Raw genomic sequence first — 7,722 nt, forward strand, 5'->3', positions numbered from 1 at the left:
TGATATTTGATATATTTAGCTGTTACAACCAAAAGTACACAAAAAAATATTTTTCTGTACTTTTTATATTATAAACCAAAACAAATTACTTATTAATTTTAAAATTTCAATTGATATTCATATTTCATTAATTAAAAATTGAAAAAACTAATAAATTCATAATTAGTTGTACTATACCAATAAAGAATTAACATCTAAGGAACATATGCATTAAAAATTTAAATATTTCAAGTTTAACGTAAGAATTCTACAATTGTAGGTTGTTTCGTAAATTCCAGTCTCTTAGTGATAATATAAGGCTTGAATTGATTTTGAAATCTTGCAACACTAAATCAGATTACTATGAGAAATATAATTTTTCTTCTTTTAGATATTTGTATTTGAAATTTACTATGTGTATGACATTAATGATGATTACCATAAATATTTTAATATTTTATTTTATACATAATATATTTCATACAAAGTATGATTATACAATATTTGAGTATGACTATTATAGAGAGGTAAATTTACAAAGAGTCTACCGCTATAATGAATGTCACAATTGTTATAGATAGAATGCTATTATAGAGAAGTGAAATATAACATAATAATCGGTTTCGAAAAAAATCAGGCCTTTATAGTGAAATATTGCTATAACGAATGACGTCAATAGAGAAGTTTGATTGTGTCTAGTACTCCATTTTTATTAGTATAATAAATATTTTCTTAAAAACATGAAAATAATGACATTTGAAGGGCTTGCATTTGAAAATAGGCTTTTTTTGTGATGTACTCCCCCTATTCACTTTTAATTGTCTACTATATTTAAAATAATTTTTTATTTTTACTTGTCCACTATAGCATATCAAGATAAAAACAAACTTATTTTAATTTTAACATTAATTATTCATTTTCAAATCATTTTCCAACTCTATTGAGAGTTAAGTTGCGCGGACTTTTCACTTTCGTTGCCGCACCCGTGTCGGATTCTCCAAAAATACATTACTTTTGAAGTATCCGATACGCACCCGATGATATTTTTGAAGAGTCCGTGCAACATAGATTGAGAGTATACAGTAATTAATATGAATATTATCGTAAAATATATACTTTATTTAATAATTTTAAAGACTTGCAAAGTCCAAAAGTGGCAAGTAAAAGTTAACGGATGGAGTGTATACTTCATTTATTACTTCTTAAGGGACGCAAGTGACAAGTAAAAGTGAAGTAAGGGAATAGTGAGTAGTTAGTACAAAAATGATGAACCAACTTGGAAGAAGATTTTTTGGATTACTTGAGAGTTGAGACGACTTGGCCAAGTCCTCATGGGAAATGACAGCTAGACACAGCCTCACACATTTATGATTTAACGCTTTTTGGATTACTTGAGAGTTGAGACGACTTGGCCAAGTCCTCATGGGAAATAACAGCTGGACAGAGCCTCACGCATTTATGATTTAACACATTAATTAGTTTTCTCATTTGTTGGCTCTGACGGACGAACAAAGCTGGATCAGTAAGCCTGTTAACCGGTTTGAACCGAACCGGATCGATAACCGGTTAATAAATTGGCCGGTTTCCGGCTTAAAAACCGGAACCGGCCACCGGTTTAACCGATTCCGGTTTACCGGTTAAATAACAGAAACCGGACCGGTCCGGTTCAAAAGTGTCAAAACCTCTTTTTTGTTTTATTTTTTGTATATATATTATAGTATTTATTAGTATACTGTAGGTATATTTATATATGTTATATTTATTTTTAGTATATTATAGGTATATTTATATATGTTATATTTATTTATAAGTAAGGTTTATATATTTACTGACTAACAACAATACAGCATATACATATATATATATATATATATATATATATATATATATATATATATATATATATATATATATATATATATATATATATATATATATATATATATTAAGTTATATGCTTAAGTTATACTACATATACCTAAAATATAGTAAAAATATACTTATATATATCAATATACTTAGGTTATATATATATATGTTTAAGTTATATGTATACTATATATATTTATAAGTTAACATATATATATATATATGTTTAACTTATAAATATATATAGTAAATAGAAAAAAATTAAGCTATAAATAACTTAAGTTATAATATATAAGTTATAAGTATAGTATACTAAAACATATATATATATAACTTAATTCGACCGTTTTTACCGGTAGTTAATATACGGTTAACCGGTTCCGGTTCCGATTTTACCGGTTTGAACCGGTTAACCCGAACCGGTTGACGTGTTTAGGTGGATGGAATATAAATTGGGCAAAGGACATTAAATGACGTATGAACATTTAGGATATGTTCTACTTTTAGGGTCGTTTGGTTCGAAGGACAAACTGTGCAGACCGTAAATGATATACGATTTGTGATGTAGGGATTAATAATACAAAGATTATTGATATAGGGATTAGTAAGATTATTGATATAGGGATTAGTAAGATAAAATTAGTGTAAGAATTAGTAATGCGGAAATTTTTATCACTTTCAGAGTTTTTATTATGAGAACGCTTTTTATTTTATTGTTTACACTTGCTTTTGCATAACTTAATAGTTTTAATATAATCGGCATGCCTGTCCTAGGGTAGATGCTCATTAGGTGTCGTTCGTGACCTAAGTTCAGATTTAGGTCATAACAGGCTGGGGGGGGGGGGGGGGGAGCTAGGTAGGCTCCAGGAGGTTCATCCGAATCCCCTAGGCGAAAATTACAGTGTATATACAAGATTAAAATTATTTTTTTATGCATATATAGTAGATGTTGAACTCCCTTGGCTTCTTCGTGTATTTACTTCTTCATATTTTTGAGCCCTAGGTAAAAATTCTGATTCCGCCACTGATAACAGGTAGTCATTTTTATTGATTCTGCTTTAGAAGACACATAATCAGTTTCATCAAAACTTTCCCCTTCAGTACTATTCTTCTTTTTTGGAGATTTCTTTGTGGCAAGAGTAATTCTTCTTCATCATTTTCTCAAATATTTTTTTACTTTGCAAATATTGAAAACCTTTTAAGTTCTACAACAACAAATAATTTTAGAAGGATTCACTTTACAAGGAGCCATTCCATAAACTTCTTCATAAAAACTCATTGTTCTATTCTGTAACACTTTATCTTGTGTGTAATCCAAGTCATCCTCAGAATCATCTTCATCTGTGTAACTTTCTTCTTAATTATCACTCTTCTTCTTCCAAATTGGATTCATTACATGACTCGTCTTTTGACTTTTTGGGGATAATAAGTCTTCATTATAACCTTAGGATAATTTTTTATTTTTTCAAATCTTACAAGAATTTTTGCTTCTCTATAGGTCCCTCAAAATAACCTGACTCAACTCTGATACCAAAAAACCCGGGATGGAGAAGCACTCTCAAATTACTCAAATTTTCTTTGAAGATAAGCGAGGAAATGATTATTCGTTACTTCACTCAACTTGCTTTCATAAAATTATAAATTGCATAGATATTTATAGATTCTTTTGTTCTGGCATATACCTAGTTTAGTAATTTTATCTTAATCTAATCTAATTTTTGTCCTCATTCCTAATACATGAATAAGATAATACATATATCTTATTATTAATTTTCTATGGCATGATCTAACAAGATTTCACGTAGTATCATAAAGAAAGGCCTTTTCTCGCCCAACACATGGTTCTATTTCCAGCACGCTTTACTCTCAAAGTGCTACTTTCCTGCATGAATCCAGATTAATCGTTATCAATGCTGGTACAGGAACCGAGCGGGAAATCGGGAAAACCCCACATTCCTATTGCTCATTCTATTCCACATTAATTTCTGCATAACTTATACATGTATTATTTATGTGGACAGGGAAAAACCAATCAAACATGGTACAAATAATATTGAGTATTATGCAGTCGAAATAAACAACCAAGTAATGTATATAATTTGTATAGGATCCATGCAAATAGTATAACACTTCTACTTCCTATCAAAGGGCCGGTTTATAATGATTTTAATACTGAGCTCGTTGTACTTTTAAAATGGGTACAAATTTCATATTTATTACGTAAATTTTAATGAGTTTTCACACACACATGTATATAAATGCACTGTATCGAAAATAATGGGTTTAGTTACTAAGCAGGAGTTTGGCCATGAAAACCAAATATGTTTCATTTTATTTGGTATTTTGGAGTTAAAGTTGGAGTTGAAGATGGAGTTGTGTTTGATTATGGTTTTTGCAAAGAATAATTGGTTGTTTGAATGTATTGAAAGTGAACAAAGTGAAAACACGTTTTTGGTGAAGTTGTATTTGGAATTTTCATGACCAAATGTTGATTTCTAAATAAAGTGAAAATGTTTTCCGGAAAAAAGTGAAAATATTTCATGGCCAAACGGGCGCTAAGAGTTGCATCTGCCACTGGAGGAGGACTCTTTTATTTATTACAGTAGATGGCATAAAAAGCATTGTCTTGTAGTAAACAACAGAACAAAGCTCCATTTGGTCAAAATATTATCAACAACAAACAACAACAACATACCCTGTTGAATCCCACAATGTGGGGTCTGGGGAGGGTTAAATGTACGCAGACCTTACCCCCACCTTGGTAGGGAGGTTGTTTCCGAAAAACCCTCGGCTCAAAAGAAAATAAGAAAACAAGGGGAGAAAAGTCAGATACCGACAGGCAAATCAAAGTAATGCGAAAATGAGAAAAAACAAGGGCAAAGAAGTCATGATAAAACAACATGGAGAGACAAGACCCAACACATAAAAGCAGGAAACATAGGGCAATAAAAAGTAGAGCAAAGCTACGCCTACTAGTGCGACAGAAAAGCGAGACTACCTACTAGCCTTCTACCCTAATCTGAGTCCTCCATAACCTCCTATCTAAGGTCATGTCCTAGGTAATCTGAAACAGTGCCAAGTCCTGCCTAATCACCTCTCCCCAATATTTCTTTGGCCTTCCTCTACCTCTCCTAAAACCGTCCAAAGCCAACATCTCACACCTCCGCACTGGGGCATCTATGTCTCTTCTCTTCACATGCCCAAACCATCTCAACCTTGCTTCCCGCATCTTGTCCTCCACCGATGCCACTCCCACCTTGTTCCTGATGTCCTCATTCCTAATCCTATCTCTCCTAGTGTGCCCACACATCTACCGCAACATTCTCATTTCCGCGACTTTCATCTTCTGCACGTGAGAGTTCTTGACTGGCCAACACTCTGCCCCGTACAACAGAGTCGGTCTAACCACCACTTTGTAGAACTTTCCCTTAAGTTTTGGTGGCACTTTCTTTTCACACAGCACTCCGGAAGCGAGCCTTCATTTCAACCATCCTGCACCAATACGATGTGTGACATCATCGTCAATATCCCCATTTTCCTGTAAAATAGACCCAAGATACTTGAAACTTCCTTTATTTTGAATGACCTGGGTACCAAGCTTCACTTCCACGTCAGCCTCCTGAGGTACACCACTGAACCTGCACTCTAAGTACTCTGTTTTGGTCCTACTCAACTTGAATCATTTAGACTCTAACGTTTGTCTCCAATCCTCTAACTTATAATTGACTCCGCTGCCAGTCTCGTCTATCAAGACTATGTCATCCGTGAACAACATACACCATGACACCTCACCTTGAATTTGTCGCGTCAATCTATCCACCACCAAGGCAAATAGAAATGGGCTAAGGGCTGATCCCTGATGTAAACCCATCAGAACTGGAAAGTGCTCTGAGTCTCCTCCTATAGTCCTCACTTTGGTCTTGGCTCCATGATACATGTCCTTGATCGCTCTAATGTACGCCACAGGTACACCTTTAGCCTCTATGCATCTCCACAGAACCTCTGTTGGCACTTTATCGTAAGCTTTCTCTAGGTCGATGAATACCATGTGCAAGTCCCTTTTCTGCTCGACCAATCTCCTAACAATATGAATGGCTTTAGTAGTAGAACGCCCCGGCATGAATCCGAACTGGTTCTCTGAAATAGACACGTCTCTCCTCACCCTCATCTCTACCACCCTTTCCCACACTTTCATAGTGTGGCTTAGCAGCTTGATGTTATACCCTATTTTAACCAGAGTCAAAATAGTTTACAACATCCCGGTAATTACGAGGTTAATTAAAGTTAAAGAGTCTCCACCTAATTATTTATGGTGAATTAGGACACCTAAAGTTCATTAAAGTTATTTTCTAAAGTTAACTCCGTTTAAGGTCTACGAAACTTAAGATCCTAAGTAAGGATTAAGATCCTAAGTAAGGGTTCAATTAATCTAGAGGGAAGGTGTTAGGCATCCTCTAAGATCCATTAATAATGGTTAACCGACCGGACTTAAAGTCAATTTAAAGGGCTAAGATTTCGATAAAATAGTGTTCCATAAGAAAAATAGCACGTAAAGACACGCATACCAATTAAGAACTTGATTTATGAAATAAATTTAAAAGTATTTGATATGTTTGGTAAAGTATCTCATTTTGTATTTAAAGGCAAAGGCCAAAAGTTATCTGAAAAATGACTAAACCCATTTGCTAAATGTATTGAACTTCTTGAAATAGTTGTATCTGAAATTTTGGGTTTAAAGTGTGGTCTCTAGAGTTCGCTAAAATCAGTTAAAATCTCGAACTTAAAGGTGTTGTATTAACTGTATGATAATTCTAATTCCTATTAGCAGTAACCAAAATTGAAGATGTTAGCCAAATTAACAATCAAGTGGAGCTAGTAGTAATAACATGACAAAACAATAGCCATGCGTGGCTTCCATAGAAGAACAAGAATCCTTCATAACTTGTTGTTCGAATAATGCGAGACCAGGAAGAATAACGATGAGCGGACTCGGTGTGATAACGACGTCGTTGAGTCTCAAAAATGAAACTCTGCGGCTCCGGTGTTCATGCAAAGGAAAAGAAAGGAAGCTTGTTAGAAAAGATATATTGGTTTCTTATCCATAAGCAACAATGTAGAGTAAACTAACTTGTGAATGAAGTGTACAAATACTCCACATGTATGTACTAACAGTAAACAAAATACTTGTAAAACATTCCTAAAATATCATAGTCTAACTAAAAGGTGTTGCTAGGAAACTTATCTCCACTACTTATATATTATCTTCACCAAAGACAGGTTAAACGAGACTCTCTGGTTTTTTTTTTTAGGAATGGATATTTATAATATATGATTCTTAGCATCAATTTTTTTTCTAAAAGGGTATCAAGATTCTTACATCATGGCATCTAGTGGAAATTTTATGAGCCACACATAGGGATTTGAACACAACACGAGAAACGAAATTACACAGAGTCATGTTTTGGCTCATACAATACTTGAACACAAAAAAACTAAGAGCGAATTCAGCAACATTCTCCAAATTGAGAACGCAAGTTAACCATTAACCTATAATAAAACAGAAAACCCGAAAGAACACATTCATATGACTATTTGACCGGATATTCGTCATTCTAGCTTGAGAAATACACTATAAACCAACTGAATTTAGAAAAAGTAAACAACATGACACAACAAAGAGAAAGAGATGCAAACATGCTAGCAAACTCAACATTTTCTCCACGCAATAACCTGGAGAAAGAAACAGAATTTGAAAAGGGATGGATAGTAGTTCATGTCCTACACATAAGGACTAAGAGGGAAAATATTAACCGAGTAATCCAAATAAAACTTAACTCACATAAAAGTTGAAAACAGGACATAAGTGAATGTTTA

The sequence above is a fragment of the Lycium barbarum genome, chromosome 3, assembly GCF_019175385.1.
Source record: "Lycium barbarum isolate Lr01 chromosome 3, ASM1917538v2, whole genome shotgun sequence".
NCBI lineage: Eukaryota > Viridiplantae > Streptophyta > Magnoliopsida > Solanales > Solanaceae > Lycium > Lycium barbarum.